General features: G+C 42.0%; 1 protein-coding gene and 1 long non-coding RNA gene across 8 annotated transcripts in view; both read left to right on the forward strand.

The window, feature by feature from the left end:
• Positions 1 to 6,507, forward strand: part of LOC113219027 — a 55,633-nt gene extending 49,126 nt beyond the window's left edge. The window contains exon 4 of the long non-coding RNA XR_003305383.1: positions 4,492 to 6,507. This is a non-coding gene — a long non-coding RNA (uncharacterized LOC113219027). The remainder of the gene's footprint in view (positions 1 to 4,491) is intronic.
• Positions 6,508 to 16,820: 10,313 nt separating this feature from the next.
• LOC724765 (protein embryonic gonad) overlaps positions 16,821 to 24,680 on the forward strand; it is a 66,913-nt gene continuing 59,053 nt past the window's right edge. For 3 of the 7 annotated variants that reach the window (XM_006558822.3, XM_016914543.2, XM_016914544.2), the window contains exon 1: positions 16,886 to 18,206. The gene's annotated coding sequence lies outside the window, so the exon portion shown is untranslated. Of the gene's footprint in view, positions 18,207 to 24,680 lie in introns of all 7 variants that reach the window. The other 4 variants (XM_026443093.1, XR_003305384.1, XM_026443094.1 and 1 more) reach the window with 4 other exon arrangements.

A 24,680-nucleotide genomic window follows, 5' to 3' on the forward strand; every position in this document is an offset into this window, starting at 1 on the left:
CATTTCGATATCGCGATAAATTTTTGGGAAATAATCGTTCGCTCATCATTTATTTTTAAGTAATAACGATTAAAAAATCTTTTGTGATCGTGTACGGTGAAAAAGTAATATATTCAGATGATTTATGTTATAAAAGTATCGTTGAAATTTCTCCAAGTAAATAATTATTAACAGGGCAAATTCGAGAAGGTCTGGGAATAAAAATTAAAATTTCTTTCCATCGCTGTAGAAATCGTGCGAGAAAATATATCATTTATTTAAATTAGTTATTGTCAGATAAGATTAGAAAGCGATTCCGATCTTTTCTCTTTAACTATAATTTTTAATAAAACCACCATTACCGAAAGCATTTATCTATAATGTTCTTAATATTTGGATTATATTTCTATTATATTTGGGAAACCGCAGCAACTTGAGAAAATTCTTTTATACTCGAAAGTCCATAATATTTAAAGGACCGATTGTTCTAAATGTTTTAAAATGTTTTAAAATGTCATAAATAAATATAGGAGTAGAGATTAGAGGCGAAACCGCGAATGGTGTCTTATGGTTTTAGACGTTTACTTTTGTCCCTCTCTCTCTCTCTCTCTCTCTCTCTCTCTCTCTCACTTTCTTTCTCTCTCTCTCACTTTCTTTCCCTCTTTCCCTCTTTCTCTTCCTCTCCTACAAAGAATTCCCGCTGTGCCCCATCCATGTCACATTTCCTTTCTCCATCCTTTTGTATCCGATCCTGTTCTCTTTCCATAGAAGTCCTAAATAAAAATTTGAAAAACATGCGTCATAATAGTGTCTGGTTTACAGTTCAGTACGATTGTAATTTCTAAAATTTTGGTGGTTTAGGTAGCTTTGTTGGCGAGTATTGCAGAAGATAGATTCTTTTTTTCTGGCGATGATGAAGAATGAATTTTTTTTTTTTTTTTATAGACTTTGTGATAGTTAGACGTTTTGAGAAGATGAAATGACAACAATGATTATATCAAAAGTAGTGTAGTCGGTTGAAAAATAACTTTGTTAAGGAAAGTTTTATTTAAATTCCCGATTATTATTATTATACTTTTTATTTTCGCGCGTAGAATTATTGTATTTGATTGAAGATTATTTGGTATTCTATTTCCGATTTTCGCATAATATAAGGGAAAGGTAGGCAAAGATTGAAAAAGATGAGGGCGATAACTACGCACGTTCAGGTAAAATTCCAGAAACAGCGAGAGAGATTCTTCGGAAGAGATTATCTAACAATGGAAAGTACGCGAGATCTGTTCGAGATTTTCATTGAAAATCTACCGACAAAATTTGCGTCGTTCCTCAACACCTTCTTCAAACTTTCCTCCAATGTTACAAATCTTTCGTATCAAATTCCATTGTTAAAATATCATTTTAACCCATGCAACTCTAGAGAATTCATATGATATCATCCTTAAACGAAGATGAATGATCCTCCAATTCAAAAATTGTTGAAGAAGGCGATAAAGAGGATAAAAATTAAAAAAAAAGAAAAACAAAAAATGAAAAGAAAAAAACAGTGTTTGTTAAAAAGAACGCGGAGAGAAGGGAAAGAAGAAGCTGTGAAACCCATGCAACTCTAGAGAGTTCATATGAATCATCATCATCCTTAAACGAAGATGAATGATCCTCCAATTCAAAAATTGTTGAAGAAGGCGATAAAGAGGATAAAAATTAAAAAAAAAGAAAAACAAAAAATGAAAAGAAAAAAACAGTGTTTGTTAAAAAGAACGCGGAGAGAAGGGAAAGAAGAAGCTGTGAAACCCATGCAACTCTAGAGAGTTCATATGAATCATCATCATCCTTAAACGAAGATGAATGATCCTCCAATTCAAAAATTGTTGAAGAAGGCGATAAAGAGGATAAAAATTAAAAAAAAGAAAGAAAAAATGAAAAGAAAGAAACAGTGTTTGTTAAAAAAGAACGCGGAGGGAAGGGAAAGAAGAAGCTGCAAAACCGATTTATTGTTCTACCGGTAGGCAAGAGACGACAATTTCTCAATGAGTATTTATTAGTATTAGGATAATCCCATTTCCCGAAATGTGCTTATGCCAGTGGAACACCACGCCCCGCGCGTCCACGATTCCGTGGGCAAAATCTTTAGAGCACGAGAAAGGGCAGGTCTGTTCCATGCCATGGTGGATAGGTCCCCGAGGACACTTAGAACCGCGTTTGTTCTTTCGTCGTGGCGATATTGTGTATGAAAATGGGCTGAAGCGAAAAAGCCAATTCATCGGTTCTTAGACCGCGTACCGTTACAGATGTCGAGCAGAAGAAGAAGGAATGCCTCTTTTTGACGACCCGAGATTGTCTTGGTTGTCTCTCTGCGGAAAAGGGTTAATGCTGGAAAATTTAGGACTCGCTCACAGACGGGACACAATTTGCTCGTTCCAGACGATTTGTCTCCGTCTGATTTCTCGTCGATCTCTGAATCGTTCTCCTCCCCTTGAAATCCTGATACGTTGATGCGTTACGAAGATTGGAAGAAACGATCAGAAGAAAGAATATTATATAATCATTTCCCTTCGATTTATAAAATTTTAGAATTTTTTGGAAATGCAAGAATAATGGATCGTTAAAACAAATATTTCGCTTCTGGAGAGGCGAAATCTCGCGTGGTGGGTTTTGCAGATTCTCAATTGCCCCTAAGACTAAGATTTCCACCTACAGTATAGCCACCCTTAATCCCATCTCGACCGATGTTATCCCATTTATGGGAATTGTGCGCGTGCAGTATCGTGGCTCGAATCTTATCTCGAGGACTTTGAACCAGCAATCTGGTTAGCCAGCACGCCGTCTCGTCTCTAATCCGTGGATTGACCGTAGAGAGTAGGAGTAAGAGAGATAGAGAGGAAGGAAGGGAGAGAGAGAGAGAGAGAGGGAGAGACTGGTTAATCCTCGCCACGGGGTCACCGACGTGAATGATCATACCGAAAGCAAATAATCGTAAATATCGTGATGGTGTTGGTGCATCTACGATCCTGCTGTTGGAAAGGTGCGCTACGTTAATCCCAATTTAAATGGGATCCATCCACAAAGGACAATGGATAGGAACAAGGAAGCAAGAGGTGGGCGGTGCCTACTCGGTGGATTAGGATGAAAATCTTGGAAAAAAGAAGATTTCTAGAAGCGGGACTACCGTGAAATTGTCAATATTTCGAACGGACGGACGGGTTCGTAGATAACTGTGAAACGCTTGTTTTGTCTCGGTTGCATACCAACTCGAATTGGTGAGCCTTTGATGTTTTCGGTGTTGAGTCGGGGACAAGTGATTTCGGATTGATTTATTTAGGGCCATCTCGAAATGACAGACACTTCATTATTTATAGGATAGAACGGTAATAATGGATATTACAGTGTTACCTTCTGCTGTGGGATCGAGGGAAATTGAAACTATGAGAAATTGGGTTCGTCGTATTTTCCGCTGTTCCATCGCTATTATACTCAAAAATTTAACATTATCTATTTACACGTCGTTATATTACAATAATAATAATACTTGGTATTAAAAAAATACGAAATTAGAAAACATAATCGTTAATAAAAAGTATTGTTTTTCCTTTGCAAGTTTTATTCCACATTTCTTGGAGAAACAAATTTCAAAACTATAAATAACCATCGACCAGCGCGTTGGAAGAAACTTGTCGCACAATTATACCCCTAAAACGACGACTCCCCGAATAAAACTAAAACTCTTCCAACTGTTGCAGATTAGTCATTCGCATCAGAGCCATCGCATAAACGTCAACCGTGCTTCCAGTGATTGATAACCGCACTTCGGAGACGAGTGACGTTAACGAGAATACGCGGGGTGGCGAGGCGAGGCGAGGCGAGGCGAGGCGAGGGGAGGGGAGATACGAGGCGAGCGATTAGCCCGAGCGTTTTCAAACGTCGTTCAAAAGCGGAAACGGTTTAAAAAACACGGTCGTAATTGCCCGCCAGATCGAGGCGCGGGGAACGAAGTGGAGAATCGTGTCTCCTCGTCTCCGATATCGCAATCGCGTTTGGCCGAAGCCGGTGTGGCGAGATCGGCCTCCTCATCGGTTTCTAGGAAACCGACCATGACGAGGTATACGATCGAATTTACCGGCGGTTCGTGTCGCGAATATTCCATCGCGTTTCGCGGAAATGAGGATGGAGGGGGGGCAAAAGGAGCCGCCGCGAAATTTCCCGCTTTTACGCGGCTAACCTTTGACCCTTCCCCCCTCGAGATACGGACGCACTATTGCGCACCTTTCTCCGTGCTACGGATCGCGCATACCGATTTTACGATTGTGTTCGGGGAAGCGAGTTCTATCTATCTGGATTTTTTTTTTTTTTTTCTTTTTCGAGGCTCGATTCCTGGTATTCCTCGACTATTCGAGGACTATTCGGTGTAACTCGTTCGCGAAATTATTCGCGAGCGAAATGAAATCGAAGATGGATAGATTTAAAATTAGAAATTTCTGTTGTTTTTGAAAGTGAGAAATGATTTATTATTTGTTACAGGTTGTTACAAATTTGGACGATCTTTTCGACGATGAGAGGAGGGAATCGGTTTCTTCTTCTCGTTTGAGAGGGTACATCAGAGCAGCGGTATTTGGAGGAAATTAATGGAGTAATTTAATAGAAGCGAGATTGAAAGGAATTAAACGAATTGGAAATTTCTCGAGGATTTCTTACGCCGGAATTATTACGCATTATTGCGTAACTTTTTAAAAATGAAATGATTTATTATTTGTTGGATTGATCAATTTCGCTTCTCGCCGAGATAGATGACAGATTTTCTTGATGTTAACTATTAAATATCGTTTATTCCCTATCATTCAACTACTAGGGATATATGCTATTGCAGTTTTTATTTTATTTATTTTATTTTATTTATTTTACTTTTTTTTTTTTTTATCAAACTTTCTTCGTCGTATAATTTAACGGCTGAATATTTCGCAATAATCTTATTTGTAATTTTATAACTACTAGTTATTGATATCAAAAGAAAAAAAGAGAGAATCTTCTAAAGAAAAAAAGAAGGAGGAAAAATGATAATAATAAGAATCCAGACAAAGAAGATGATGTCAATTATTGTGACGAAAGAGACATTTTGAAATCAATTAATCAAAGATTACGAATGTTTCTCTGAAAGAATAATCCGGAAAATCATCCCTGATACCATATCATTATGGATCTTTTCTTCTTGTACATACATATCGATACAACATCGTATAAGTGATATTCAATAAATCAAGTATGAAAGAGAAAAGAAGTTAGAAAATAATCCAAATCGATCGGTAAAATCCTCTACCAAACAGGAGAAGAATTCTAAACACTTGTGTGCTACCTGTTGGTGCATTTCTCCTCTTAAAACCCTTCTGTCTTTTTTCGTTAATTTACAATGCAGCACTTGTATTGCGGATGACCACATCCTAGAAGGGATGCCACAAAATATACCAAGAATCGCTCATAAATCTTTCTTTCACCCATTATCCTGTGTCCATTGTAACGAAACAGGATCGGTTTAATTTTTCAACGAAGCTCGAAACGAACTCTTTTCTGAGAATTTCCATCCAAGATGGGGAAGAGGAAAAAGGAAATGGCGGAAGGGGATGGACATTTCAAACTAATAAAATCGAAATTCGAACGGGATTCGAAGAAATCTTCAGAGAATGGACAATGACTCGTACGATAGCCTACATTCTATAAATAGCAACAAGTACGTAATCTAATTGAATCTTTGACCCTAATTCGTCTCGTACGTACACTTGGAATCCTCGAAACGATTTCGCTTCGATTTGTCCAATTATTCAACAATTTTTCCAGCGCAAAATATTATTTCTCCAACAATTTTAATTATTATTATTAACTTTCACATCCAAGTGTGTAACCAAGCGTGTTCCAGATAAAAACCAACGTACTTTGCCAACTTTGCATCAATTTCTCATTCACTGATGCTAATTCTTTCCTCTTCTACTCTTCTTCTTCTCTCAGAATAATAAAATCCTCGAATTTGTTTCATCCTCCATGAACCCCATCGTTCAACGAACCTTCTTCTGTCGGCGGTTGAAGAAGAAAAAAAAAAAATTGCAAAATCATCGAACGCAACGCGTTAACGAGAAACGAACGAACGCGTTGCCCGCGAAACGTTATAATTTTAGTGATGAATCTCCTCAGAGCGGAGAGGATGACGCAATTACGATCGCGAACGAAGATCGTTTGAACCACGATGACGACGCGAGTTTTCGAATGATTTATTAATCGGCAGCCGGATGCACGCGGCCGCGTTTCCCGAATCCCGTGCGATCGAGTTTCGTGGAAACGAGGGATTAGCCTGGAAAGGGAAATCGCAAACGATCGGATTTCCCGGCTCGATGACACTGTAATCCGCTTGCACGATGTCCGAGTTTCGCTTCCACTATGATTAACCACGTTCAACTGGATTCGAACCAAGCCGATTAATAATTAAAATTAATTATTTCTTGTGAATAAATTAATGATGCTTAGAGTTAGAATGCCTAAATTAAATTTAAATTGAATTTCAAAGTAAAGTAAGGTCTGTGAAGAAGATTGTTAAGTGCATGAAAATACGCACTTGATTTTCGAGAATTTTTCAAAAGATATTTGTCAAGATAGTGATCAAGTTCAGATCTATATAAATTGTACGAATTTCTTGTGAATAAATTAATGATGTTTTAGAGTTAGAGTACCTACATTAAATTTAAATTGAATTTCAAAGTAAAGTGGGCTGTGAAGAAGCTTGTTAAGTACATGAAAATACGCAGATATTTGTCAAGATAATGATCAAGTTCAGATTTATATAATTTGTACGAATTAGCCGTACAATAATATTCGAAACAGAAGATAAAACCAAACTAATATTAAAGGAAACTTTAAATTATCCTTCGAAGAATTCTCGTGTGAAAAGAAATTCGACATCCAAAGAGTCTCGACACATTTCCTCGAGATTAATCTAAAGTTCCTCCTGGCAAAAGTACGAGGGATCACGATGAATATGCTTGGGCAATTTACGCACACAGATGTTAACGGGCCAGGTAAACTGGAAGAGATGGACTCTTGACCGGCGTGTCCCTTCTTAAGCTGGCCCAATTTCTATGGTGATTCGCCTTATAAATCGGTTTTCTTTACGAGCTTCTCATAAAGCGTTTGGACGAGTCCTCTCGATAACGAGCGTTCTTCTTCTTCTTCTTTCGTTCCTTTTTTTTTTCTTCTCTCCGTCCACAATTTCGAATTCGAGCAACCCCCGTGTATCGTTAAAACACGGAGAGAACATCGGCTCAATTTTTTTTACGATTTCCATCGATGTTCGTATGAAAGGAAAAAAAAAAGAAAGAAACACGGAACAAATGGGTTGTCGCTATTAAACTCGGCGCGATTTCTTTTCTACGACAGAGATCTTCGACTTTAACGATCGTTTATTTCGGTTGATTTGTATAATCTCGTGAAAACAGGTCTTGATATTTCGTTAATTATCTTTCCGTTATTGGACGGATATTTAATAGAAATAATTGCGTTATAGTGTGAATCGTTGCGAGCAAAACGATGTTTTTCTTTCCTTAAGCTTGTTAAAAATTTCTCTCTCTCTCTCTCTCCCCCTCTCTGTCTCTCTTTTCGATTGGTCATATTTCGTTTCTATTAACGACCAGTTATGTTTTTACGTGTTTTTTAATTGATAAATAGGTGTCGGATTTATTACGACGTTCGGGTGATTTACGGGACAGTTAAATGCCGAGTTTCAGAATCGAAATTATTTAAATTCCGTCCTCTCCTATTTATCGATCGAGTTTGGAATTTAAAATTAATAGGGGAAGCGATTATCCAATAATCCCCAGAGTTTATTCAGAATCAGAACTCCGTAGTGGAAATGTATATATCCCTGCCATAAATTTATTAGTGAGCCAGTATTCAATGCAGTACACATTATTTCACAATATTCCAAATCCTTACGAAATTCAAGGAACTGGCCTGTTCTGCAATATAAAGAGATCTGTTTCTCGCTGTAACTCATTCCATTCCTGAACCTAAGCTTCAAGTTGCACATCCAATAACAACTCGTCCCAATTGTTCGCCATCCCTTCAACTACTGTAATATATGTACACGCATATATCCTCCACGATTTTTCCAAACGAAAATTGCAACGAGAATTGTTCGAACCGCTCCTCTGCCCTTCCACAATACCACGAAGAAGAGAGAGGAAGGAGAAAAAAAAAAAAAGAAAGAAGGAAATAGGGAACGGGGCGAGAGGCGAATGGATCCACTCCACTCCCTCAATATTTTGACTACCGTGTCAACGAGGCGGCGTGGCGCATTCAGCATGCTCGTCGGCCCGTGACGCCATTCATTCGGGGCCGCGTTGAACGCTCCCGAACGGAGCAGATTTATCGAACGGCGCGCGTCGCCGCGCTGAAACGGTGCGCGTCACCGTGCGGTTAGATTTGTGGCCGTTGCGGTTTTGTTGCGGGATGAAAAAGGGACGAAACTCCTCCCTGCAAAAGGGCAATTACCAAGCGGTGGCCACCGTGCTCGATCATCCTCCCTCCCTGGATTACACGTCGTCAAAGCGTATCAGCTGTCTCGTTTACCGGATTTTATCGACCGAATTTTTATCCTTTATCTTTATCGATTCTTTTAAAATATTTGTCCAGTCCAATATCGTAAACTCGTGATCGATTCGATTCATTAACACCGGAGGGAATATATCTCCTAGCTAACAAGGTCTCGCTGCAGGGTGCATTTTGTAACGTATAGAAACAATGAAGGGAGGGGGGAGAGATGACAGCGGAGAGGTTGATCGACCGAAAGTGAGGCAGTTACGAGAGTGTATATGTACCCTCGAAGGAGCGCTCAATCGTGCGGAACGATATATTCACCGTGGTGGTTCCGTGTTATGTACTAGCCCGGTAGTTTATAGTTGTCATCCATTAAGCCTATTTAGACGGAGGGGTCCCTGACGGGGGCCATCGGCTTCCTGTCGTCGATCCGACCGGGAAAATATCTGGAGAAAGGATATCGGATCCTCGTTTAAACGTATTCGATCACCTTATCATTATAATGTTATCAAGCTTATCATTATAATATTATATAATTACATTATAACAATTACATAATATTAGAATAATATTACACAATTATTATTATAATATTTAAAATTTAAAAGAGGATTATTCTTCGATCTCTCCTCATTTTTAAAAACCTATCCGCAAACTCGTGATTTGAATTAGACACAATTACGAGAAGAAATATACTCGAGTGAAGAAGTGATGGTTTCGAAGGAGATAGGATCCGAGGCGAGGCGAGGAGGATCGGGCAAGCGGTAATTATCGATTCGTTCGCGTTTGAGGGAATTCATTAAGACTCTTTGTTCGACTCTGGCGTGGACGCGCGCGGGGAGGTCCGAGCGATTTTCTGTAATTAAATATGCCGGGTACCGCGAGTGGGCGGTAGGCGGTGGGCAGTCGATTTATCGCGAAAACCGCGAGGACGCGATATTAAATTTCAGATAGGGCCCTTGGTAGTCCCTTGCGCATCGGCGGATTACGTTTCAGGGCCCGTGCCGCCTTCCTTCGTATCGAGCCTTTTGTTTCGATTCCTGGCTATTCGTGCACTGTCCATCGATTATTAGAATATTCCTTATATTAATATTTTTCAATATCGAGAAAATTTAATCGGTAACAAGTTGGAGAGACAAATTTTTCGTCGAGCCAAGAAAAAGAAATTAAAGTCGATTGATTTAATAATTCTCGAGTAGTTTGTGAACAAGAAAAATTAAGAATAGGATAAAAAATTGTAGGATTTCGTTCCGTATGAATTGAAATTTCCCCCCCTCGTTGGTATCCCTTCTAATCAACCGCTACTGTATCCCAAGCAATTGATCGGCGATCAAAGAGGAGGAATCTGGCGAGCGATTAATCAGAATTTATTTAGCGGGCGTCGAAGGAAAGGGAAAAGGAGCGAGGCTACCGATTTTCATCCCCCGTCGTCATAAATTTTCGCTGATTAAGGGCGCGATACAATGCACGCTCGAGAGAGAGAGAGAGAGAGGCAGCTTCGTTATTACGCGTATCGAATACGGGCGAGGCGCCGTTCTCACGGAAAACGTTTCTCTTCCGGCGGGCGCAAAACGCGCGCGATTCGACGCGGTTTGAGTTGACTGGCGCGCGTCGTTCAACCACTAGACTCTCATTAGCGTTATTCAACAATTATTCACAGGGATGCCGCTGTGTCGAAACGGTGTGCGCGTGTGTGTGCGTGTGTATCGATGCACTCTGGCCCGGAAAAACGTCCCGTGACAAATGGAACAGATGTCTTGGAAGGGAAGGTTGTTAGGCCACTTTGTCACTCGATACTCGAGTGTCACGATCGATGTTAATCGTTGCTCGATCGTTGCTGATTCGTCATCCGGAGATCGAGTACTTTTCCTCCTCGCCAGAGGGTTCTGCGATCATTCCGTAGAAATTCAATGGAAGAAATTTTCGTTGCGACTTTGATATCAATTTTACCAACTAACTTATTTTCTACGAAAAGAAAAGAAGAAGGATATCTTCATCTCATAATTCTCCATTAATTGAAATAACGTTTAAAAAGCTAATTAATACAAATCAATTTGATCTACATAGGTTTCCCAAAATCGGATACAGATCGCAACCAATAAACCTCTACAAACCACGACGGACTTCTCGAAAACTTCTCCATTAATTGAAGTAACATTTAAAAAGCTAATTAATACAAATCAAGTATTTTATCTACATACGTTTCCCAAAATCGGATACAGATCGCAACCAATAAACCTCTACAAACCACGACGGACCTCTCGAAAAATTCTCCATTAATTGAAATAACACTTAAAAAGCTAATTAATACAAATCAAATATTTGATCTACATACGTTTCGTAAAATCGGATACAGATCGCAACCAATAAACCTCTACAAAGCACGAGGATCTCGCGACCTCTGGAAAAGTTCTCCATTAATTGAAATTGAACACGTTCGATATAATACTTAAAAAGCTAATTAATATAAATCAAATACTTGATCTACATACGTTTCCTAAAAATTCATTATCCAATCAGATACAGATCGCAGGACGGATCTCGCGATCTCTCGAAAGTTCTCCATTAATTGAAATAACATTTAAAAAGCTAATTAATACAAATCAAACATTTGATCTACATTTCGTTCCTAAAAATTCATTACCCAATTGGATAGATCGCAACCAATAAACCTCTACAAACCACGATGGACCTCTCGAAAAGTTCTCCATTAATTGAAGTAACATTTAGAAAGCTAATTAATACAAATCAAATATTTTATCTACATACGTTTCCCAAAATCGGATACAGATCGCAACCAATAAACCTCTACAAACCACGATGAATCTCACGACTTCTGGAAAAGTTCTCCATTAATTGAAATTGAACATGTTCGATATAATACTTAGAAAACTAATTAATACAAATCAAATATTTGATCTACATACGTTTCCCAAAATCGGATACAGATCGCAACCAATAAACCTCTACAAATCACGCTGGATCTCGCGACCTGTGGAAAAGTCGAGTATCTGCGGGATATCGCGTAAAAGGATTCACCAAGTCCGTGGAATCCCGCACGTATCCAGCGGGGGCTTGGATCCAGCCTGGCCGTAGATCATTGAAACGTATATCCCGGCGATCGCTGGCCTGTACCTGCACCGCTCACGGCTTGGAAGGACACAAAGTAGATTCGAGATATCGAAGACGGTGCACTCCCAGTTCCCGTGGGGTCGCGGCGGTCGGTATATGGCCGCCGCTTGACTTCCAGTTGCCGAGTTTCGAGATCAAAGATTCGCCTACGCCCATTCCCCCGCGACGAGAGGGGGATCCTCTCGCGACGAAGGACGCCACGAGCACGTTCGAGATCCTGTTTCCCCGCGAATCACTCGAAATAATTCGTCGGCCGTGGCTGAAATCGATACGCCGATGTACGACCTAACTGTTGGACCGCCCTCCTCCTTGGAACAAGAAATATTTCCTAGGGGGAGGGTGCGACTGGTGACCGATAAGTCTCGACCGATCGCGACTGTCGCCTGGCCGATGGTCCTCTCGAATGCTGCTTGAGAAAAGGAGCTGGGGATCGTGATGCGCCCTCGTGATCGTGCATACTAACGGCCTTGCTCCTTCCTCCTCGAACATCTCGTGGAAAGGTGACTCGAGATGAAAGCGAAATCAGAATTAGTTGGATCGAGATATCGGCTTGATAACGTTGAAGATGGATTTGAATTTCTTTTGCCGAGTAAAGTTAATGAAGTATGTGATGATCTTGTTGGTTTGGCAGATTCAATAAAATTCGCAATTAAATTACTTGTAATGCAATCAAGAAAATGATTGAAAAGAAAACGAGTGTCGTCTATCGTCTCGCGCGACAGAAACTTTTATATTTATATATATTTTGGATTTAATCCTTTTTCCGAAGCGAGCAAATCCAACAATTGTCCATTATGCCGAAACCTAGAAACCATTTTGTTGTACACAATATTTCAAATCCCAAGATTTGGCTTTCAATTAGGATCAGACGTTTTGAAGGGAATCTCGCAGTTTCTGTCGCAGTCGGTAAGCCAAGATATCCGTTACGCGGTGATTTGTATAGGGGAAACGTTTCATCGAAAAGGAGCTCGACTGTTTGGCAGATCGACGAAGGAGCCGGTTTAACGATGCCTAATAGGATTCTCGGTAGCGTGAATTCCTTTAGGAAATCCGAACGGTACGCCAAACGGTGAAAAGATCGGTCGAGATCGAGTCCAAACAGCGTGAGCCATTTTTCCCGGCTGCACTCGTTGCCCCGTGATGATCCTTTGACGCGGGACCTCTGTTCCAGTAGTAGGTATCCAGAGTGAATGGTCGCTCGAGAGTGGATCCGTCCACTTGCTAAACGATGTTTGGCCACAATACGATCGCCGCTCCTTCAAAATGTTCCAACCATCCCTTTCTCGGTAACCATTTCTCATTCTCCCGTTATATTTCCCATTAATTTTTGTTTCGGGAAGTTTGCAAGCTAACTAACTGAAAGGACTGAGGGATGCGTTGAGATTGCATTTTTTCTTTCTTGCACTGGTCGGTTCTTTTTTTTTTTTCTTTTTATCGTAAAGTTAGAGGGAATTTTATGCAAAGGATAGGATAATGAAACGTGTGATTAGATTTCTATTTGCCGAGATACGGGATTCGAGTACGTTTGTTAAATGCTTTCTAATAAAGTTGTAAGAGATTTATGGATTAATTAGAAAGCGTATTCTGATCGCGCCCGATAATTCCACTCGCACAAACGAACGTGTTTGTTGTTAATTATAGCACGCGGTGGAATATAATTTATCGAAGACGAGTATTTATCGGATCCCGGCGAATATCGAATCAGAGATATTCAATATTCATTTCCGATAATTCATAACGGGTGTGTGAAGTAAGCGGAGGAGGTCTCATCCGAGCCCTCTGTTCACGCCAGTGGAAATACAACTAAATTAAACGATGATGAAAGATGGCTCTCATAATCAAGTGTCTTCAAGTATAATGCTGCAAAAATCCTACATACCAAATACGTTTATTCCACGCAAGAAAATAATCGAAGAAATAATTTTTTTTTCCCAATCTTCCACAAAATTTTATTCGCGAATCTATAAATTCTCATCCGATCAAAATCTACTTGCATCCAAACGAAGAAGAAATCATCCCTCGAAAACTTCAAAACAAATCCATCTTCGTTCAACGATTTTCCCGGCTGCGCTCGCAATTAATTAAGACTCCCTGGAGTCTGGGCGACTTCAACGCCGGCGCAAGACGCGAGATAGTCGAGAAGTTTTCGCGTCGTCCCATACGTGTCCCTTTGACCTCCTCGCGCGTTTCCTCGGCTCGCGAGGAACTCGGCGACGCTTAATAATCCGGCGCTGGTAATCGATTACCTCGACGACGACGACGACGACGGCGATTACGGCGACGGGCAAGCTACGTCGTACGCGACGGCTGAGGAAACGTGGCGCGAACCACACGACATTCCGTCGTACGCGTTCGATTAATGGGGTTGAGCGGCGGGTTTTCAGCGGTGCGCGGCGCAGCCCCGCGGAATTCAATTAATCGTCGCCGCGTTCTTGAAATCTCGGGAATACCGCGGTCCCAATCCCAGAGCTAGAGAGCCGACACGGCATACTTGAACGTCATAATTCAGCGGCACGGATAGCCTGAATTTCAACGGATTGTAATCATCCGGCTCGATCGTGCCGCGGCGAGATTGATCGCGGCGTGATCACAGATCCGAGTCAGAGATTCGTGGATCGAGAATCTTTCGCGGAAGGATGCGTGTGAGAAAGAGAGAGAAAGAGAGATTGTTTTATTCTAGTCTTTACAAAATTTTAATACCGTAAGAAATAATATGTGAAGTAATAACATGTTTGAGCTTCGATCTTTTTTAACCACGAATTGATTGCTACGAGAAATCTACAGAGAATATATTTATTCAGAAAATAATCAATTTGAGGAAAAAGGAATAAGAATATCGAAGAAGATTTTGAATTTGTTATAATAATTTGTAGCCTGGAAATGGAAATGGCATGTTATAATTCCTGTAATTTTTCTTTTTTATTTAAAACAATTTAGATTAATGATGGCGATACGGTTTGTCATTCATCGTAGAAAAGAGGAGAAAAAAAATTGGAGGAAGGAAGGACTTGAAAAATGTCAGGGCGAACCGTTTTACCCAGGACAAGAGGTGACCGCTGTTCGTGTGTTCGGGAGAGGACGATAAATCTCGTTTCCTTCCGTGTCGATGAGCAGACACCTTCTGGAAAGAATGAGTTCATATCTTCGGGGGCAGAATCGAGTTCATATTAGCCCCATCTGCCTCCTAGGAGAAGGGCTTCTGCATGAACGAGCATACACACAGGGACGAGACAACGATGGACAAAACGGCGAAAATACATCCGGATTATTTTCGACCAATTGATCACGAATCTGATGTAGCTGGCCGCGCCTCTCGTGTTTGATACACACCGTCGGACGTGCCGTGAAGCTCTTTCATGTCGTTCTCTGCCCGTTGCCCGACAGCCGAAGAAATTATTTATGACGCTTCGATATAATATCCGTTCTTTTTTCCTTTTTTTTTTTTTAAAGAGGGGAGGAGGAGAGGAGAGGAGGGGAGGAGTTACGTAACAGGAACGTTTTTTTTACAACGGCACGATGATTTTGCGCGAATGGAGGATCTTGAGTTAATTTATTGCGGGAAAGATTTCTATCCGTGACAAGTTTTCTCAATTTTAAATGTAATGTTAATATACAAATCGAAAGTTGTATTAATATTATAATAAATAATATCGATACAAATGGTCAAAAGTAATTTTATAACGTGATATACAATGTTGCACGGGTATAAATAAAAGGATATTTTTCATTCGTTTATTTTTATCTAAAATTCTATTTCATTTCTTCGCGGATGAGGTTGTAAAAAATAAAAGGAAACGTTACATATCGTATGAGATTAACATTTAAAATTTAAAAATGTTAAAAATTCTTTACACACAAAATTGATTCGATCTTTATTACAATTACTATCTTTCCCGCTTGTAAATACGCCGTTTAAATATTCTGATTTATCTAAATCGCATCTATTCGCGCATATATTTAGATTCGGCGAACCAAAGTTTCTTGTCGATCGAATCGACGAAGAAGATCGGGATCCTCTATCCACGTGACGCAATCCCCTCATTTCGGGATTCTCCAAAATCTCGAGAAACATTTTCTGTATCCGTTCACCACACATTAGATCGACGTCATCGGCTATCAGGCTCGTAAAAAAAAAAAAAAGAAAAAGAAAGAAAGAAAGAAGACCAGAGAGATCGAACATCGAGCAGACTTTCCCAGATTCGTAGCCGTTCTCCTCTTCTTCCCTCGGGCGCTATCTCGATAAAATGAAATCGGTCGTTAAACGAGGAAGAAGCGAGGAGAGACAGCTCCGTGGAGAGGAGACACGACCACAAAAAAGGCAGCGGCCTCACGAGGATTCATAGGGTCAAGGCGCGGGTAGTAGAGAGGGGTCGAAGGGAGCGACGAGGAGGAGAGGCGAGGATGAGGCGAGGAGAAAAAGAGACCCCGAGAAGAGGGATCGAGAGCAGAGAAGGAGAGAATCGTTTTACGTTTCAGAAACCAGTTTCTATGGTTTAATTTCTACGGGTGGACATCTTCTTTAATTTATGGCGCCGTCCAACCCCGTCCTTCCTGCCCTCCTACTCCCTCCCTCCCCCCTCTCGAACGCCTTTCGACATTTTATTGGGTCGACCAGTTTCTCTGTGTATATGGGATTTACACACACGGAGTGCCACCTTGGAAAAAAATATCTCGAACGACGCGTGATATAAACGCGTCTCCAAATGTATCCAAAAACCCAAACGGAATCCACGAACCCCTCCTCGCCTCCGTTTCCATTCCATCGCTCTCCCCCTCTCTTCCTCACGATTAACCGCCTCGTCTTCTAATTCGATTTCGCAAGGTCGAGCCGTTCCCCCGTGTGCACCTGTGCAAGGAAAAAGCGACGAGCATCGACGACTCCTCTCCTCTCCAACTGCGATCTGCACGTTAATTGAAGCAGCGTAATGGCTACGATTACGGCCGCTTACGTCTCGGAGACTAAATTACATGGGCGAGTCTCTCCTCAAGATGCACACGAGCCGCTATTGGAGCGAGACGTTACGAGTGGAGGTGGTGTAAACAGCGAGGGGGACGGGTTTATTGAGCTGAAACTTTAGAAAGGATTACAAATAGATAAAGCGATATTCTTTTCGATATACTAAGAAGAAGATAATGAAAGAAAGATTGGCAATGTTTAAAAACACCTGTCCCACCTATCGATCTATTTCTTCTTCTATTAATACTTGCGCGTACAATTTCAGGTCCACGGATCTTCACGGATCAGTCAGGCATCGTACGAAGAAATCGAGTTGCATCCTCGAGTAGGAGGAGGAGGGCGAGAAATTAACGCGAGTTCGAAGGAAAGGACGAAGGAGGAGAGGAGTTTGCAGCTCAGTCCGCTCGGCCGGCGATCGGTTCTCTGCGGGGGCATCACCGGCGACACGGTGAAATAGTGGAGGCTCGAGAGTGGAGGAGCGCACGACCTCGGCCGAGTGGGGAAGAGATGGGTGGCACCTGGACAGCCGGTCTCGAGGGACCAGGCAGCGTAGGATTGGCGGAGAGACAGGGGCCAGCCGGGGCCCATTGGCAGGCCGGGGCACAGGCGTGTATCGAGGGGCAGGTACGAATGGCCCCTACCAACGGGGGAAAATCGGTTCCCGTCGGTGAACCCGTGGCTCTCCTTAGGCGCCTTCGATGCAGTCGAACAGGTCGCAGCGATCGCGAAGCGCCAGTCCTCTCCCGTCCATCGACGTGGCCGCACCGTGGATCGTGGATGTTCGAGAGAGACAGAAAGAGGGAGACGAGAACAGAGGGAGAGACACGGGGGAGAGAAAAAGGGGAAAAAAAAAATCGGGGACGGCCGGGGAAGGAGGGACGGAGAAGAGAGACGATTGGAGAGAAGGAGGCGCGGTGAGTAGAGGAGCCACGCGAGTACGAGCGTGGATCATCCGGAGCAGAGTTACTCGGGTGAAGCTCAGTCGAAGGATTTGCATCGAGGGGAACGGGTGCTTGATTGAGTCGGTCGCGTGCCTTCTTTTTGAGAAAAGAAGAGGAGAGACAGAGAGAGAGAGAGAGAGAGAGAGAGAGGAGGGGAAAAAAAGAAAAAAGGAAGAGAAAGATAAAAAAAAGGTGTAAATCGATCGCGTGACATCGCGCTGAAAAGACGTTGAAGGAAAACGAGGCCGAGCATCAGCAGCTAGGATTTTGGAGAGAGATTTTGTACGTGTGTGCACGTTGTAGTGTGCGGGTGTCACCACGAGCCACCGCCACGTGACCGACCAGAGAAACATTGGGAACATTTATTTTTTTTTTCCGGGCAGTGTGTGTCGTTCAAGAAGAATCCAACGATTCGTGAAGATTTCTTCGACTGTCGAGGAGGAAGGTTATGGTGTGTAACGTGTGAAAGAGGACTTGGACAATTAGATAATATATATATATATATATATATATAGATATATATATATATATACATACACACATAGAGGAGAAAAGTTATTTTTTTTGTTCGTTTGTACAGTGAACCGAGATACCGGTTAGCCTGCTCGCAGTGTTATCATCTGACCTCTAAGGTGAGTGAAACTTTACACATTTTTCGTTTAGTGACTGCGGTTTCTTATGCGGGCGTTGATGTCTCCGCTCTGAATTACTGTCTGCCACCGGCGTTCAAGTCTCCCCGCGCTTCTCGTTTTATTTTTCGGAATCTGTCACCGTATATAAATAGCGTCACTATCCTATAATCTATTCTATTCGTGAATTTATTTTTACGAACGTGCATTTTTTTTTCTTTTTCTTTCCTTTGGCTCGTGTTTACCAAAACTTCGTGGAAGGGAAAAACAAAATCGTGTGCGGTGAGAAACTGAAGGCAGAGACACAACGGGAGGGGACAACAAAAAGAAAAAAAAAAAAAAAGGACCGACTAATGATAGTTATAAAAACTAGAAAATAAATCATTCGCGTTCAGCCGGTAATCACCGGCGTTTCGTCAATCTTACAGTCCATTCACCGCTCCATTTATCCCTCGTAAATTAAAGTCTACATCCAAAGTGTCTGCGTTGCTCGCGATTATACCATGGCGTGAAATTGATAATGCAACGTAATAGCAGCCTAAGTACGCTCTACTACGTAAAAAAAATATCCCTTCGACTAGTAAATTTTGATTGGATTATAATTGCGAAACCGTGGGTTGCCGCGTGCGATTCGATCGATCGTTGTTATCTCATCGAACGAAAATAACCGCCCGTTTTATTTCTCAAGATCCAAAATCCTTCCTGCTTACGAAGTGGTGAAGATTTATAATTTTTTAATTATTTCAACAACGATCGAAAATTCGACGCAATTTTAACTTTTCTCTCTTCAATGTGGAAGGGAAAAAAAAACATGCTTCCCTTCTCTCGCGACAAAATCATCAACCGCAAACATTTTCATACAGGGCCTTTCTCGTCCCTTTTCTCGCGCTCTTGAACTCCTTTCCGAGGCCAACTATCGAAACGATGCGGTCGGATATAGGGTTAGTCGCAAATGAAAACATTATCGTCCTCACCCCTCGCGGCATCCTGTTGCTATAATATTTGCCTACTGGTAGACAGTGGCGTAATTCGGTCCGCACAAAGGCCGACACTTTTGTCGTTGGATAAAAGCGAGCAAGAGTCATAGAGACTTGGGAGCTTATGTGTATATATATATACGCGCGCACGTGTGCACCGACGAAGAGGGAAGAGCGAGGCGGGAAGCGAGACAGATCGAGCGGAGCGTTACAATTATTATGCATAGATGTGCCCGTGTCTAGGGTCTCCCATGTCAAAATATATTTATTGCCCCCCTCCACGTACACACACCCTCCCCCCTTTCTCTATCCTCTTCCTTCCTCTCCTCTTTTTAACCTGGTTGCGGTGTGTCATTGTCATCATTGTTACCCTTTCATACGGTTATTACCCACTTGTACATCTGTAGTTGAAGAAGCTTGAAGAGCCTTGGAAAGCGTATATCTATTTCTTCACGTATTTACGTAGGTGTTTGAAAAGCGGTAAATCGAGAAGAGAGGAGACGAATTCCCCCTTCTCGAGGAAGGTATGGAAGATTTCCGTGGCTAATTTTTTTTTTTTTTTTTAGGTGAAAGTTCGTAAAAAAAAAAAAGAAAGAAAGAAAAAACTCGCATGCACAATCGCTGTGAACTTTGAAAACGACCGTCTCATCGGGGAGAAAGCGTGAATATAAATAATAGTCTTTAAAAAGTCTGATCGGTGAAGTCTGGAAATAACGAATATCTCCAATCTTAATTCGAACGATGGGACAGTAGACTTTTTCTCTCTCTCTCTCTCTCTCTCTCTCTCTCTCGAAGAATTACAATTAACGGCTCGGTTCCCCTGGTCACGATCTCTCGGTGCTAAGCCGGCTAAGAATCGTCGATCCTCATTTGCATGCCAACCCCTCGCCGGCCCGGGGTTGCGCGATCCGACTTAACGCCTTTTCGCCTTCGCCTTTCGTTTTCAACCCCTTCACCCTACGAAATCGAAATCGTAAAACATCGCACGAATCCGCATATTAAGCACTCTCGTTTCTACCATTCTTCCCATTGGCGGCGAAGAGGGAAAAAAAAAAAAAAAAAAAAACACAGGTTGTGTCCAGGTGATCTTTCCCAGTTGAATCCAATCTGTTGAAAACTGGTCACGTCGAATCGAACTTTTTCTTTCGTTCTTTTTTTTTCCTTTTTCTTTTTTTCTTCTTCTTGATGATAGTCAGACATATTGGACGGAAAGCAATATTCGTGTTTAGAAAAAGATACGCGCGTTTTCCAGTTAGTCCTTATCTCGACAGTCCCCTGGAACATGCATTTAACGGTACAGGGAATGGCTCGATTCTACGGATCCGTTACTTTTCTAATCTGAGCCGATGCACTCCATCCGATACGCGATAATTCGCGAATTACAGGGAATCACACTTCTCCTTGCTTCCTCCCATTTGCATTCTCTCAGTGGGAGGGAGGAATAGAGGGGGAGGAGGAAGAGAGAGAGAGAGGAGGGAAACACTCGCTTTTATCGTATGTTCGACGCGACTTAGCCAATCGCTTAGAAAGTAACCGAGAATACGTTCCGACGTTCTTTTTTTTCCCTCCTTTTTTTTTTCTTTTTTTTTTTCTTTCATCTTCGTACGTGAAAGAAATAATCGATCGTCCCGTGTGAACGCGGGAAAAATGGTACAGTTTTCACCGAAAAGAAATTTAACGTAGTATGCGAGAGATGTAGCTAGCAAACTAAACGTTTCTTTTAAGAGGCCGGTTATTCCTATTCGAAGGAGGCGAAGAAATGCTTGTTTACAGAGATTAGAATAGAAATTTAATTTTCATTCCGTATTTCCGCATTAAAGGAACGCTTGTTTTTATCAACGATTCCATGTGAACACAGGAAAGTTACAGTCGAAGGAATTCATTCGAAAATTGTAGTCGAATGTTGATGGACGCTTGTTTGAAATATGATCGATTATACGAAGACAACGTAAATTTGTAGATGCGTAATTGAATGCCACGCATTTGTGCCACGTTTCTTTCGATAAAATACGCTCGAGTCTTTCGCACGTTCTCTTCACGTTTACGCGAAAGAAATTCCGAGAAAATTCGAATGTCGTAATTTATTTCCTCTCGATTTCCCGTTCATAAAGCGACGAAAATGATCATTCCCACAGCATCAGTGTAGATCGTTAATAATCGATCATTTTGCTCTAAAATAGTAGGTCGTGAATTAAACGCGTTACTGTAAAAACTACGTCAATTCGAGAGGTTTCCTGATCTCTTACAAGTGAATTAACATTTTTAAGTAAATATAAACATAAGAATTTTCCGGAAAATATAAAAGAGAAATTTCGAGTTGAACAATTTTCGATTCGAACTTCCGAGACAATTTCGTGAGGCGATATCCTTGGGGCCGTTTGGGTCGCGCGGTTTACGATACCGTAAATCAACGACGCGGCGCTTAATCGTCGAATAAAAGGAGATTAAATTGCGTAGGGGCCCGCGTCGCCGTCCATGGATCCATGGATCGTTCCGCCGGCGAGGAAAGCGCGCGCGTAAAATCGCTTGGTGCTCAAAATCGGGCGTAAATCAATGGAGGAGCGCGATTAAATCGAAGTTTACGACTGCACGTTCATTCTGTTGCTATTTGCCCATATGTAAAGCAAATTGACAGAGATTTTTCAAAAGGCTCCATTAAACGTAGCCTCCTCATTGTTTAATAATTTAACATTCCGCCGTGCGAAGGCTTTTCACGAAGCCTTCTCCGTTTACGATCCAACACATGGGAATGGGTGAGAAGTATTATTCAATTTTGTAGCCAATGATAATTGCACGAGTCTATAAGAATAAAATGTTAATGTATCGTTTATTCTCGATTTTTCTATTCAACGAATAATAATTCCATTTTCTCGCGAGAAATTCTTCGTCGTTACGCGTGTATCCACGGATATGTTAGATACAGGTCATCTGTTCGACGTCTCCCTTCGTCTCCCCTCTTCCCACATCTCTTGCTTTTATTATTTCTGGTCTTTGCTCTTCTCCTTAGCGAGACGTTCGTAACTTATCGTATCATTTTCGTAGACGAAACGATACATTTTCACTTTTCATTATCGAAAGTTTGAAACATTTTTCCTATGGAAAATGTAACAACAATTCGAAGAGAATTATCGTATTAATTAATATTACAATCGATCGAACTTTACCAAGTTTCTTTTGCATTCGAAGACGTATACGATAGATGAATATATTCTCGAGATCCTTAACCCCTCGTCTCTCACAATTCCACGGCATAACGAATTCCTCGCATGCTATTCCAGAAGAGGATTCTCACAGGCGGCAAGGGTTGGTCGATTAACTTCGAGTGGTTGAGGAAAATTGAGAGAGAGAGAGGGGAGGGTAGAGAGACGGTGTTAAAAATTGGATCGGTCACGGGGCGAGGAGATGAACAATACTGTTGGTCGGTTCGTCAGCGAGGTTTTCTCCTTCACGAACACGCTCTCGTGGGGCTAAACTGTCGCGATAAATGATCCTGCAGAAGGTTATTAATTGTCTTTGACTCCCAACCGGGCGCTTTATGGATCGCGAAAACATATTAACCGAAAAGAAGCTCCTGCCGGTCCTCCTCCCTTGCGCCATATGCCCGGACCAGCGCTAGTGTGAGTGACAATCCGTGGATTCGAGTGTGTCTGAATAGCGTGTACAACGATCTGGAGCATCATTTTTCAAGGACTCGATCGACGTGCCAGCGAGGCGCAGCCATCATCCATCAAACCGATCGTTAAAAACGCATCCGGAACGATACAAATTGCGCGACCTGTTCCTTCCTCCGACATTCTCGTCGCACTCCAGTTTCCCTTTCTAACCGATTTTCCTTCGTCCCTTTTAAAAACTCGTAATAGTTTAACTCGGATAGCGCAATTTGCAAGCTGATGGCCTAAATAGATTAATTTTTACAAATATTTTTATTCGAGGTTCCAAAAACAGAAATAACATTAAAAAGATATCCCTCTGCCCCCCCCCAATATATAATTTTATTTCCTCAATTTTGCAAAATTAGAGCACACTCTTGTTAATCATTCTCAACATTGTATCTCGATTAAGTCCAGCGCAACTTTCCTCCGTGATCTTCATCTAATACGAATAATCCCTAATTTATCGATGTATGGTAATAAAGCGTACTCGTAGGAATTCCCCTGCCGCCCAGAGAAAACACCCATCTTCCTACGATAAAGTAATCCAGAAGCAGTAAACGATCTTGTCCCGAGCATCGCGCCTCGGGTAATAGCAAACGAAATCGTCCGGTTCGTTCCCCCTAATTGGCGATAAACGGGCATAATCGTCGGTATATTTTAACCGGGCGCGCATGATCCACGCGCTCGTGGCCGCGTAACTGCGCCTCGCCGCGATAAGATCGGCTCGGTGCCCGAGCGCCGAGGCTGAGAGTTTCGCGCGAGAAATTCCCTTACGCGTTCGTGATACGCTCGTGCGCAATACGCCCGGTGATATATCGACTCCGTTCTTTCGACCGGACTCATTAACTCATTAACTTGGCGGGAAAAATGGCCGGCCGTATATCAAACGGCGGCCGGTAATCAAGCGGTCATTCTTGACTCGGTCGTAAATTCGCGAATTAATATAACCGCCAATTAATTGAATCGCCACGCTTTCTCGCGGAACGTGTAACGGCGGAATTGTAACAACAGTTCGTCAACCGACTCCTGTCAACAGCAAGGATAATTGCACGTCACGCGAGCTCGGGGAAACTCGTTTGTGGCAGGGCGCTGTTCTGGTGGGGGGAGGGAATCGACGAAAGATTATTCGAACCGTTTAATTGGACGATTATCTCGCGACCACGCTTCCCGAGTTTTTGTCCCCTCCGTGGCGTGTCGAGGCTCGAGGCGGAGGGAAAATTAATTTCGAGGAAATGGAACGGCCGTCGAAGAGCGAGATCACGGTTTACGGTTACGAGGCGAGGTATCCTCTCGGTTCTCGGAACTCGGATCTCGACGAAGGTGTCGAGGCTCCTCTGTGAAGGCTTTTCTTCCTTCCCCTGCGTTCCTCTTCCTTCCAATTTTTCACGCGTCGTGATTCAACAATGTTCGGAAGGCCGGAATTTCTGACCGTCGAAATTTTGAACGAGGTACAAGATTCGTATGATAATTTGTACGGGAGTAATGGGAATTTATTAGTCACGTGTCGAAAGTTTAGAGTCCGTTATCTCGTTACAACTCCAACTTTTCTTCGAAACAAGTAAAAGATTCGAATTAATTATACGAGTTATATAACTCTGAGGAACAAACTCTCGAATTTTAAGCGAATTTTCGAAACTATTTTAAATTTAAAAATCGGGCGAACAATCACAAAATTATTCGTTTCCTTTTTATACAATTAAACCAAAAATCGTATGATCAACATCAAGATCGGTATCAGATTTCATCCATCTCGTCATTCTTTCCTATCATCCACTCCACAAAGAGAGGATCCCAAACAACTCGATGGAATGGGGGTCTTGCAGGGTTCTCCTCGAGAAAGGGGTGTC

Source organism: Apis mellifera, linkage group LG10 (genome assembly GCF_003254395.2).
Source record: "Apis mellifera strain DH4 linkage group LG10, Amel_HAv3.1, whole genome shotgun sequence".
NCBI classification, from domain to species: domain Eukaryota; kingdom Metazoa; phylum Arthropoda; class Insecta; order Hymenoptera; family Apidae; genus Apis; species Apis mellifera.